This window comes from Papaver somniferum, unplaced genomic scaffold (genome assembly GCF_003573695.1).
Source record: "Papaver somniferum cultivar HN1 unplaced genomic scaffold, ASM357369v1 unplaced-scaffold_163, whole genome shotgun sequence".
Lineage (NCBI taxonomy): Eukaryota > Viridiplantae > Streptophyta > Magnoliopsida > Ranunculales > Papaveraceae > Papaver > Papaver somniferum.
Window position 1 is genome coordinate 19,256 of NW_020625820.1, and position 14,305 is coordinate 33,560.

Genomic DNA, 14,305 nt, shown 5'->3' on the forward strand with positions numbered 1-14,305 from the left:
CAACAAACTCATGTTTTCTCCGTTATTTATCGCCAGGGTGACAATATAGAAGTATGTCAGGATTTGCATCTTCTTGTGCCTCTTCATTTAAAAGGATATATCACTACAGGAAAAATATACATCTACAACTGGGGTTTTACAACTCTTTGCTAAACATTTTAGAAAGTCTTATATTTTACAACTGGTTTCAATGGAAGAGTTGTCGTATATCATCACTACCAACTCTTAGGAGCAAGGTGTTGCGCTAAGAAAACAAACGACAACTCCTTAAGCATAAGAGTCGTGACGACATTTAGATATAACAACTCTGTTTCAGAAAGGTAGTGACTAAGCGTATAACAATATTCACAAGAGTTGTTGAAGGACACCAAAATATTCACAAGAGTTGTTGAAAGACACCAAAATATGATGATGAAAAATAGTGTTAGAGGGGAGAGGTAGTGACTAAGCCTATAACAATATTCACAAGAGTTGTTGAAGGACACCAAAATATTCACAAGAGTTGTTGAAGGACACCAAAATATGATGATGAAAAATAGTGTTAGAGGGGAGATTCGAATATGAATCCTTACAGTTCACAAGTTATGTTTTTTTGTGTTTTTTTAATAAACTAGCCCATAACCCGTGCCGTAACGGCACGGGCCATGATGTTGGTTCATTTTTAATATATTATATAATTTGTGTCCCGAATATTTATCAACTACTTATGATTTAATATGGGTTTGTCATCAAAATAGTTGGGATTTTCCTCTCCTTTTTTCTTGTTTTTTTCCTTTAATATTTTACCGCCGGAGATTTGCTCAAAAGAAAGAAATATAATCTTAACTTCCATACACTTTTTTATTTAGGTTCATTGCTTATAATGAGATAATTATCTACATGAACATGGAAGTTTAAATATTTTTTGGAAATATGTCGTCAGCAACGCTCATCTCAGTTAAATAAACTAATTAATATTGTCCATAAAAGTCTCCCATGATTTTATTTCGCTTCAGCTGACTCATCTATCATGGTCATGTTGTCGATCCTCCAAATAGGCAGAGAATATTATTTTTTTGCATCGAGCGGATGATACAAACTCTCCAATGTGACATGATTTTGCTGTAACTTTTCAACATCCATTAGATGATAATGTTTAAAATGTGGTACGCATTACCTTTTCGAAGGGATTGTACATATGCGAACCTCTGCCATTGAATCTTCAACAAAGTATTGTGCCCAGCAGTTCGTCTTAACAAAGGCGTTGATAATTTCAAAAGTCTTGGACATTTTGTCACTTCTATATGTTTACCTTCACTTGGAATACAATCTGGCGACACATTACCTCATAAAGAACCTTGAACACATATTGTACTCCCTGATCCTATTTCAAATTAATAGGTTGTCAATAGATCCTTTACCAAAAGTTGACATCTTCTACGTTGAATATTTATAAAAAAAAATTATGGTGTTGTGGATCTTTGCTTTGTAAGATTGTAGTTTTCAAAATTGGCCTCTTCAAGTCCCACGTCTTTCTCAGTTTATATATCCTGTTTGTTTTTAACACTTTAGTTAGCCATATTATGTTTGTTACTAACTTTAAACTTGATGTCATCTTCTACTGTGAACTTTAGTGATTTCAGAATCGAAATAGTTATACCTCATTCATTCGTATCAAGTAATCCGTTGTATATCCCAACAATTCTTCTACAACAATTCCTTTCTTTTGTCATTTCCGGACCATCAGTAGCCATTATTGTCAAACGCAATCTGTCCAATTTTTGTTGATGTTATGTATTTGCAATGTTCATTTTTCTTAAATAAATAGATTGTGGAAAAACTAAAAAAAAAAAAAAAACATAAGTCTTACATCGGGTTTAAGTTACTATATCCAAATACTCCGGATACTGCTTCTGGCCTTAAGGGTGATATCTATGCTTGCGGAAATCCTGGATAAATGGCGGTTCACTGTAGAAACCATAAGGACCTTAAAAAGAAAAATAATGTTAATTTGGTTGAAAATAAAAAAGATGAATTTTCTGGCACGATTTCTGAAGTAAATTTGGTAACAAATGTGAGAGAATGGCGGGTAGACTCTGGTACTACCAAACATGTTTGTGGAAACAGAGATATGTTCACCTCTCATAATAAGGTAGGGGAAGGCGAGAAACTCTATATGGGTAACTCATCTGCAGCTTCGGGTAGGAAAAAGCAAAGTTGGGCTCAAGATCACTTCTGGCAAGACTCTCACTTTGAATGAAGTTCTTCATGTTTCAGAAATCTGCAAAAATCTTGGTTGTTGTGGTGTTTTAGATGATAAGGGTTTTAAAATTGTAATAGAATATGGGAAATGTGTTGTAACTAAGGAAACAATATTTATTTCCTTAATTAATAACAACACGTCAGTTTTTTTTAAGGCGTCCAGTTGTAAATGGTATGAATCTAATAGATTTGAATTGTACCTAAATCTTAGATATCACATTCTTCTCACATAACATAGGAATTGAGGAAGGACAAATCTTGACCACTCTTTACATAGGCAGAGTTAGCCAAAATATGTTTTATTATTATTAATCCATATTTTAATCGGCTCCTACCGAAGCCGATCTAATTAGTCCTATAGAAAGTTAATCTTAAATTTTTGACCTTATTTCTTGACCAAATTATTAAACTATTCTCAGTCATGTTCTGTTTTGTGTGATCTACCCATCTGTATCTACTATACCTTCTAATTCAGTTAATAAAACCTATACATATTGATCCGCAATTTGATATTGTTGATTTGTAATCAAGAGGTCACATGATTTGAGAATTTAAAATATAAAAAATATTCTATAGACATCGGAGGCAAAATTTAGATTTATGATTTAGAGTTTTTTATGATGATTTTGATGAACAAACATAATTTTCAAACAAATATTTTAGAATGTAAATACATTTTCTCGGTCAATAAGGTTTTATATCGGGAATTTAGTGAAAGTACGTTGTTGTCTTTGTAGGTAGTTGTCACGAAACAACTCGACATTGATGGTCTTTCAGGAAAAAGAATGTAATAGTACTTGAGAGAGAAATAATGTTCTCTTACGTGGGTACACCAATTGACTTTATATAATGCGGATATTATTTCGGTAATCCAACAGTCATGATCATATTGTCTTATACGTTCCGGTATCATCCTCGAATTATTTGTTTTTTTTCTCCTTATCAATCGTGCTAAAAACAACTAATTACATCTTTCATAATACAATGTTGCATGTTTTGTGAAGATTTTTTTTTTACTCGGTCAATAAAACTCACTAAAAAGCAAAAACTATTATTATCCCTACTATTACCAACACCCACCACCATAAAAACCATCCACCGCCACTATTTCTTCCACTAATAGTAATGTTACCGCCTCCACCATTCACAAACACCCGCCACCGTTTGTTAAAATTAATATACTTTTTAGTAAAATTATTTACTAATAAAATTATGTATTTATGTTAGATTATGAAAAGGACATTTATAATAGAAATTTAATTAATCATTATGAACAATCAATGAGACAGTAATTAATAAAAAAATTAAAAATGGTTAAGTTGAACAAACCCCAGCGGTAAATTTATCGTTGCCAAGGACAAATTTTGACCACTCTTTACATAGACAAATCAATAATAAATAATTTCATAGGTTCTGATCTTGATTCGTGTCATTCGTTTAGTTATTACATAACATGGCAATTGACTCCACCAATTTTTTAAAATGGACATGTGTTTTATCGAGTTTATTTTAACTTTAGAATGATCAACCACGTTTTATATACTTTATAATATAACGTTACATATTGGCGTTACAAAATTAGCATAATATGGTTTTTTCACCGATACCCGCCACCACCATAAAACTATATTTTTTTATCCACCACCACCTAGTGGCAGAGCCAAGGGTTGACTAACCTGGCTCTAACCCCTTAAAATTTTTAATAACAACATAAATTTTTTAGTTTATTTTCTAAATAGTACTTTGTTCATATAAAAAAAGTAGGCATCCTCAATATCAATTTTTGACTCCACCACTGCCACCATCACTGCCACCCACCCCATGTAGGTTGTTGGACGCAATTCTAATTTTCAATCACAAATTCCATGTATGAGGTTTAGATTGAATAAAATGTCGTCAATTGATTAGTTTAATTATTTTTTTCCGTGTATATATTCTTTTTTGTATTGCAATCAATTTTATTTTAACATAAAAAAATCATGATTTACAAGATATAGTACCAAAAATAACAGGGGTACCATTTCGGTGATCCAACTACGATCATGAAAATATTGTCTTGTATGATATCATCCCTGAAAAATATGGTACCTTCATTTATCAAAAGTGTTAAAAACAACCAACCACATCTTCCACACTACGATGTTATCGATGTTGTAACGACAACATAAAATTAATATTGTCCATCACTACTAACCAGCACTCACCGTCACTACTTATTCCACCACAAATCAGGGGGGACAGGAATTTGAGGAAATAGGGAGAATTTTTTTTTGGCAAGTTGGATACATTGTGAAAAATGGACTTTGTATCCCATTTTACGATAAAAGAACAAAAATAAATATAATTGTGCTTGGCTACGCCCTTAACCACCAGTAATCTTTCGGCCTCCACCTCTTCTACTACTCATTGTCGCCAAAAATGTCTAGATATTATTTATCAAAATTTCTTACTAATAGAAATATATATTATAATTAAACTTATTTTAATAACTAATTAAGAAAACATTTATAATTAAAACATGATTAGTCATTTATTATGAGCAATGTGAAATACTAATTAATAAAGCACTTTATAATCACTTTATAATGAATAGATTATTTATTATGTGCAATTAGTGAAACACTAATTAATAAATAAATTATGGTATTTAAGTTGAACAAACCACCATTGTTGATGTATCTTTTCTATTAATTCCAACCAAGGTGGAACACTGGTTGGAGGCTACTCTTCTGACACAACAGGTCATGAGTTTGAATCTCCCCGTTATAATTTTTGAAATTCCATATCTTGACTTGAGTGTTCATTTTTATTTCATAATATTAGAATTAACGACACACGTGCGAGTTGTAGGGGGTGGTCAGGAGAACCACAACCCTTGATTTATCTTTGCCAGGACAAATCCTGACCACCACTAACAAAGGCAAACTTAGCCATGATGTGTTTTATACTAATGAAATGCATAACAACACTTATAAGAGTTGTTGAAGTAAAAATATAATGTTCAAAAATAATGAGGTTAGGGGGATTTGATCCTCAGCCTCCTGATTGCAATTCTACACCACTAATCATGCCTACACTATCACAAGTTTTGTCAAATTTGTGGTTCTTTAATATACCAACCTTATGACAAGCCTTTGTAAAAGTTGTAAAACAAAATACAATGTTCAAAAATTATATTCAAATGACTGAGCCGCAAACAACACGAAGCCTTCTCTGTAAACAATCAGATACATTCTTCTGTGTAAACAATTACATACATTCTACTGACAATGCATATCATTTCATAGCAACCATAACAACTGACATGTCCCTCTTTCTCTCCTGCTTTATCCGGGCGTGAGAACGGCAATGAAATAATATATCATTTACATTGGCGGAGTTAAAAAAGGGTGTTTACTCAGAACAAACATCATACATTATAAAAATAACAGAGATAACATTTTATAATATAATCACACAAATGGAGCTCTTAACTTTCTTTTTGCAAGAACAATACTAGTATTAGTATAGAAAATACAACAAGAGCGACAACGACAGTTAAATTCAATACAGTAAAAACAATACACTATACTGACTTAACTTGTAAACTTCTTTTTCTTCTTCTTTTTGTTCTTCTTCTTTGTCGGAGAAACTACGATATATTCACCATGTTCTATTAAGTGACTCTCGCTCTCGTCATTCATCGGTAAAACAAGAGCTGAAGTATCCACTGGTTGGCAATTTGTGTCATGCTTTTCATTGTATTCCTATAATTCATAGAAACCCCTAGGTGGTGGTTTCACTATCACATACCAGTTAGATGTATTTTACTCTCGAGAAATTCCTCTAATTCATGGAAACCCCTAGGTGGTGGTTTCACCATCACATACCAGTTAGATGTATTTGACTCTCAAGAATAGAAAACTTGTCGCGCTTGTGTTGCTAAAATGAACAAATCGTTACAGTATTGGTTCTTATGTTGCTTTAAATTGACTAATGTAAATCCATCTTCTACCTTCACACCAAAATTAGTGTGAGCCCAATCACATTTGAATATTGGAATTTGAAACATATGATTGTAGTCCAACAATAAAATTTCTTCTAAAACACCGTAGAACCCACTAGTTTCTGTCCAACCTGCAACTAAGGTTGTTGATTCAATTGAAACTCCACTTTTTTGTGTGCTCTCTTAACATCCTTCGTAATAAACCTAGAACCATTGATTATCAAGCCTTTATATGATACGTAGTTTTCTAACGGCCCATATGACAACCATTGTACCGTGTTTGATACTGACATGCCTTTTTCAATTTGCATCTTAACCTACAAATGTATACTCTCAAGATATAAGAATATAACTAAATTTTCTATCTGAGCATGAGAAGTCAGATTTATAGTGATGTTGTGCCTAACATGGATTGTTCTAAGTGACAGAATGAAACAGAATCACACGTATTTGTGTTTTTTGTAGTACTTTTCTGTAGCAACAAAATGTCCAAGTGTTTAAACTATACTAAGCTGCATAATCTGAACTAAGAGTGGACTAAACGTACTTTTTGTTGAAACCAATCTATAAATGTGTTAGAATGTATGGAATTCAGTTGGTCCTCACTGGTAATTTCCCTCCCAACAGAAGATTTTAACTCGTCCATATGCATTCTAAGACAAAAATAAAATTAGAAAATGAAGTATTAACTGACATACCATTTTTAATGAACATGAATGTCATACTTACGTCATATATGGGTCAATTTCGGGTGTGTTAAAAAGCACATATCTGTGAGCTATCTTTAACGTCTCACTATCCATACGCACTTGAACACCTTTAGAAAGAGGACGTGCTGCCGGTGTGAAACCATCTTGAATGTTTTCGGTACGCCTTTGATTTAATCCTGTTTCAGAATATCAAAATACCTAACACACTCCATTCCAAGATAACACTCCGCTATACAAGCTTCAGGCTGTGCATAATTCTTTATATATTCTTTGAATGTCTTCATATACGTAGGAAAGTTGCGTATGCAACAGTTACCAGTTAAATATTAGTATCTCTAAGATACAAAGAGATATTGGTTGCATAACTTTCTACGTGATACCAAAAAAACAGAAGTAATATAATTAAATTGGCATACCTTTCAAATGGATACATCCAACGATATTGTACGGGTCCACATAATCGCGCTTCTCGATCTAGGCGAATTGTCAAGTGCACCATGACATCAAAAAATGACGGAGGGAAGTACCTCTCCAACATACACAAAGTCTCAGCAACTTCTACTTCATGTTCTATTAATCTTTGGAGACCAACTTCCCCTTGGCTTATTTCGTGAAAATAAGAACATAACCTAAAAATCGCCTCCCTTGGCCCTACAGGTAAAAGTAATTGCAAAGCAATGGGTAATATTTGTTGCATAAGAACATGGTAATCATGAGACTTAAGAACACTTAAGCAACCATCTTTCGAGAAATGTTTCCTAAGATCCTAGTTATACCCATATGGAACCTTCAAATTTCTCATCCTATTATAAAATATATCTTTTTCCTTGTCCTTTAGGTAGTATGGTGCTGGTGGAAGGATCGTTTTCCCATTTGTCTCTTGTGAATGCAATTATGGTCTTATTCCCATACTCTTCAGATCATCACGGGATTTTAGACGTCATCATTTGTTTTGAACTTTATTTCAACATAGTACCAATGATACTCTCGCAAACATTTTTTTTCTATATGCATAACATCAATATTGTGCCGTAGTAATAAAACCTAGGAAGATATATGGAAAAAACCTATCATTAGTAACTTTATAAAGAAATAAAAGATCAGACATTTAATCAATGTGAAAGTTCTAATATCATGCTGTTTGAATCTTAGGTAAGTATATATGTCTAAATGATTTGAGGTTTAGGATCCTCTGACTTGGTAAGGATGCGGCTCTGACTTGGTAAGCAAACTAAATGATTTCAAGTGAACACTTATGAACTTTAAAAAAAACTGAACCACTTATACCAACCAGGAAAACATAACTCTGAATGAAAGAAAAGGATGAATGTTGAGACATAAACTGAAGACAATATCGATTATGAAGCCAAAGAAAACATATGGAAGATAGTCTTGGTACGTAATTGATAACTCTTTAACTCTTTTCATTAGTCAACAATTATTTAATTCATAACATATTCTAATTCAACCTATTTAATTTTATTTGTAGAACCGATTCATTGTTCCTGAGTGTTACAAAGACTATTATTCAGCAAAATGGGAACTTATCTTAGAGAAGCAAGGTCAAGGAAAGATGGTTTGGTACTCGACGCTTTAGATCAGCTCCAAGGGGAAGAACAAAAGAAACGGTTGGAGAAGTTAATGCCCAGGACCGTGATAGTTAGGGAGTGGGAAGAGTTTGCGAAACATGTAGACTCTATTGAATTCAGAGTAAGTAATTTCTATTATATAGAATGACTATATATTTTTATTGAAAACTTTAAAGTTTGTCAAATGATTTCTTTACTTTTCTATTCAGGTCAGAAGAATAAAAATGCAAGAAAATCGTTCAAAACACACCACCCCCCATACCATAAATCGAGAAGGTTACGCGAGATTGGAGGTGAAATTAGTATGTTCTACACTCTTGATATTCACCACGTGAAAGCTATTGCATCGTCAAAAATATAATTGTTTGTTAGCTGTAACATTGACCTAAAGGAAGATTATAAAGGTTGATCTCTGGCCTTTTAATTGATATTAACCCCATTTGGATGCTTATGCAATATCGTGTAGGTTGATCTCTGTCCTTTTAACTGGTTGTGGATTGTAAAGTCGTTTATGATGGATCATTTCATAATTCATACCACGACCTGTGATTTCGACTTTATAAATAGCTGTAATATGTGAAATTCCGTGAGTCACACATAGAATTTGGTAGGATTGTGCACTCACATGAAGATATTTGTAATTTTGTAATTTGGTTTACTCCTGTGTTTATCTCCCATCTATATGAATGTTCGGGAATTCATATCACATGGAACCAAGTGTTACAAACATTTACTTACATGCTTATACATAAACCTTTACTAACACTGGGTTCAAAAGCATATATGAGTAGTTATCCAGTAGTCTTGGTCATGCTAGTGGCTTATTCATGAAGTATAATGAAGTTCTCTACAAAGTTTTATCTTAGAAATATTCGAGTTTCTTCTTAGCATGTATCAAGACTTTAATACCATGTTGTTATGCTATTATTAATGACTGTCATGTATTGATACATTTATTTGGCAGCAAAAAGAGCAAAACACAACCAAAGAGATTGATAGAGTTGTAATCTGGAAAGTTGGTCATAAACATCGCAAAGGAAAGAAACCACATCCTGGTGTTGTAGAAGCTTTGGTAAGAAATCTTCTCCTGTTCCTTTGTTTTGTTTATGTGTTCTTGAAAAATACAAAAATATCTGATGTTTTACACACTTACACAGGAAAAACTTGAAAAAGCTCGAGAAAAGCATGGTTCTGATTGTGGATCATCCGTGACAGATGATATTCTTGAAAAGGCCTTTGGCGAGGACAAGAAAACTAAAGGGATACTTAAAGGAATTGGTTTTGGAACGACACGTAAAAAGGTTGTTGCGCAGTCCCACTATAAGGTGATGATTAAAGAGTGTCAGGAATCTTATAAAGCACTGAGTGATCGAGTGGTGCAGTTAGAGGTGAGAATTTAACTTGTCTTCTATTAGGTCTCCTTTTACTGATGAATTCAAAATCGATAATTCCCCTCATACTGTTGATTGGTCTTAATATAGGGAACGAACTCAAAATGTGTCTTCAATGGAGTCATATACCCTCTCAAAGGTCAAGTCCTAGCAACAATCATGAGGCTAGCACTAGTAAGAATGTTCTCTGTAATGAAAGAGACTCAACTAATACCACTCCAAGTAATGTCAGGAGACAAAATGAGGTTCGAGTGCCAAAGATATTCCAAGTTTGCAAGCTGTTAAGATGGTACAAGGAGGACGAGGTGGTTGCGGAGGCTGAAATTGCTGAAACAGATCCAAGTAAGGAGATACATTGAAGGCCAATCTGTCTTGGAGCCTACACTATATGTGTGAAGGTTGCTTATGTGGAATATGCTCTTGTCTACCAAGCCAATGGGCCATCTGATATCAGATATCGCATAATTTTGAATACACAACTATTTATGTGTGGTTGCATTCTTACAAACTTCTCTTTTCTAGGATGCGTATGTCTACATTAATTATTTGCCGAATTGTGAAGGTCCAATCATAGCCCCATTCGTCAAAGAAATAAACTAATTATTTTATCAAACTGTGGGTTCTATTTGTTAAGAAACTCTGATTGTTGATTTGTTTCTGTTACGGAGGATTTTTTTTTTATTTGCTGTTGATTTAAAAAAAAACAGCAGTGGCTAAAGGTTTGAAGTGTTCATCGGTTGGTAACAGAGCTGGGGTTAAATATGAGAACATGGTGTTGAGGAGTGAAAGGGGGTTATGGAATCGAAGTTAAGAATTCGAGGAGATAATGGAGGAGAAGAATAGAGAAGTAATTTGGATTTCACTTTTGTTTATTTCCTTATGATTTTGTTACAGGTTTCAATTTTAATTCAGAAAAATAGGAATGATACGGTAAATCTAATGCATGTTGTTATATGTTTTTTAATAATGTTGTTAATGTTGATATCACATGCAGTCTTGCATATCACAGGTTTATCACTATGTGATAAGGTTTTTGCTACTAAAGTTACATTAGCGGAGGGAGTCACGACCCTTAGGTTTTGATGGCTTCTCTACTTAACTATGAACATCTTGGTAGATGCATTTTAGTGTAGGTGGATAGAACTTGAATTTACCTGGAGGGAGGTATACCAGCGAATCATTTTTTACTCAGTTTGAGCCTTTCTTGGTAAATGCCTTTTAATGTAGGTGGATATAATTTGAGTTTACAGGGAGATAGGTTTATTTGCGAATTATTATTTACTCAGTTTGAGCCTTTCTACTTCTACTGAGGTCGTAAATATATCCTTCCTCTCTTACATTTTTGTGTTATGTTTGATTATTATTCATATGAACTCCCCAGTGTAGATATGGAATAATGAGTACTAAGCACGAAGATTCATGATTTTCTTGCATTTACTATTATTAGTACGATCTTGAACATTGTGGTAGTAGTTATAACTTATTTATGTAAGAATAGCTTTGCCTTTTTTGATCTTTTACGTTTTGCATTATTGATTTGGTTCCATAATTAGATTGTGTCCTCTTTTGTCGATTTTGTTATTAAAATTGCTATTGCTGGCAGTCTGGTGTATACTATTTTTGTAAGAAAACTGCTCAAACTTCACAGGCTTGATTCACAGGTATAGATGGTCAGACAAAAAATTGGTGATGAAGCCCCCCAAATAATTCTCCAAATGATCTGCAAGACCTAAGAAGAACAACTTCCCCTCAACCACATCCTAAAACTAAATGCCTTGATTGGAAGAAAAAAAATGTCTTTTTCATTTGAGCTTCTTCTTTTCAGTCTCCCAGGCATACTGCAAAATTTCGTGGGTTAATTAGCCTACAACATTAGGTATTAAATTTACCATCGAAGATGAAGTTGAAAAAGAAAGGGAATGTTATAGAATCTAATTTATTTAGTATAACTTTTAATCCCTGATTTTATTTTGGTGATATAATTTGAAAAATACTTAATTAGGATCCTGAATTTTCTTTTTTGGCGAAGAAGACGACGTATTTAATGCTGATCGAATTTGAGTACTATATAATTTAACCATTCACTTTTAATATGAGCTAACCCTATTTTAATCTTTACTGCCCCCATTCCATCTCTTTCTGTCTTACTGCTTTCTCTTTTCCTGTTCTCTTTCAATCTCTTTCTGTCTCATCGTGTATTTTGTTATCTTGACTCACTATTTTATTAATTTGTTAACAAATACACAAATGAGAAGTTCTCAACCAGGTATGAATTTGATCTCTATCATCTTTGCTTCTGGTATTCCTTTTTTTTTGTCTGTGTGCAATATTAAGATTACAGCTACAATCCAGATTTTCATAATTAGGTGACATGATGGTCTATTATTCAACTATTGGATACAGGATTTAACGCTTACATGATGGTCTATTGTTCACAATACTAGCTGCGATCGGAGTTGATTCGGAGAATGGGGACCATGAAACAATGTGATTTGGAAACTCCATTCTGGCGTGTGATTGCTGATGCATTAGAGTTTCCAGTATTACATCGTATTTTGGTTTCCCATGCCAGCTGAATGATGATTTCCTGGGCTTCCTAATGGAATGTTTGTGCACCAGGTTTGTGTTCCTGGTTACCTTAGTATCATTCCTAATCTGCTTAGGGAGTAGTGAGTAGGTCAATTATACCAGTGCACGATGATGGAGTCTAATGATTGATATGGACCACGCCTTCTGGATGATTCTCTTTGAAGAACTACACATCACAAAACATAAATGTAATAACCCGTTCCTTGGTATCTGTTTTATTTTCTTCTTATTGCTATGTAAACTAGATATCCTGTGGATATTTCTACTCTTTTATGTTCTCATGGTAATGTTGTGGATCTTGGTCAAGATTTTCTTTGGATTGAATATTCACTTAATGGTTAATCTCATGGGTACTCTTTTTCACATGTATATTTCTTTTAGTTTATCTTTTCTTTGCTTGGTGTTTTTCATTACATATAGTCATGGGTTTATTGGGGTACTGATATGAAGAAGGTAATCTCTAAATGAGACCCATATAGTTGCAGCTAAGACAATGTCTGTTTCATAATACTTAAAAAGAGTAGAATCTGAACAAGGAAGTAATGAGAAGTTCTCAAGAGTTATTATTTGGTACAAGAATAAGAATCTTCCCTGACATCAATCATTTAGGGCCTCTGCATCAATTGTGCATACAATTTAACCTTGATGTTTCAAATTGCCTGTATAAACTGAGAATAACATGGGTTGTCAAAATAGGTTTACTTCAATTATCGTAATTGAGTATGTCTTCCTCATCCTCTTGATTTAATAACTACCTGAACCTTTTCTTATATATTTTTGATCTAATGAAGGTATTCAATTTTATTTTCTCCGTTTTTTCTCTGATTTAGTTTGCCATGAAAAAGAAAAGGGATTCGGGAGAAAATAGATGTAGCTGAAACCCAAATCAAGGTTCTGTTGATCCTTCCACTGTCAGGTAATAAAAATTCTTGCTTTTTCTAATTTCCGGGGTTTTATTATTAGTTGAATGTGATTATAGTTTCGTAGTCTTTATGTGAATTGGTTATCTGTGATAAAAAAAAGACTCCTCCTTTATTAGTTATTTGGGTTTCAATTGATTTGGTATTGTCCGTTTTGTAGGTGAGGATGTAAATCCCACACGACTACAATCAGTTTTACATGCTTTGAATTATGATCACAGGTTTGATGCAGTGACCCTGTCTGCTGAAGTGAGTGTTACTCTTTTTCTGGAAGATCTGTTTTTGTTATCATCAATTGCATTATTGAACCAATTAAAACATGTCTGTTGGAAACCAGGTAGTAGTAGAGAAGCCAAATATTTCAATATTTTTGAAGGCTTTCGATTTACCAGAGGTCAAACCTGAGGATGTTCTACTTATTTCGGATGATCGTAGGAATGATCTTTGGGGTGCTAGAGATGCAGATTGTGATTCTTGGTTGTGGGGGTGATGTTAATTCTTTTAAGGAGGTAAGAAGAACCTCTTATTATACTCATCTTTATAGAGATCACTGCTATAGTTACTAAGCATCTGAATTAGTGAAGAACTAGTTATTTATCAATGGTGACTTAGAGACGTGCCAACATGGACAGTAGCACAAGTAACACTCTACGCTGAATATGTGTTACTTCAAATAAGCCCCGTGTAATCTAATATGAAACTAATATGTATTCATCACTTCGAGAGATGAGCATCAGTTTCTCTATTGTATTGTCTATTGTAACCTTAACTTCGTAATTTTGCGTACTGAGTGGCTAAGCTGCGTATCCTAACTTATATAATCTGTAGAGGTAGGTTTAATTAGAGACTATTTCTATGATTAGAAGGTACGATTAGGAAC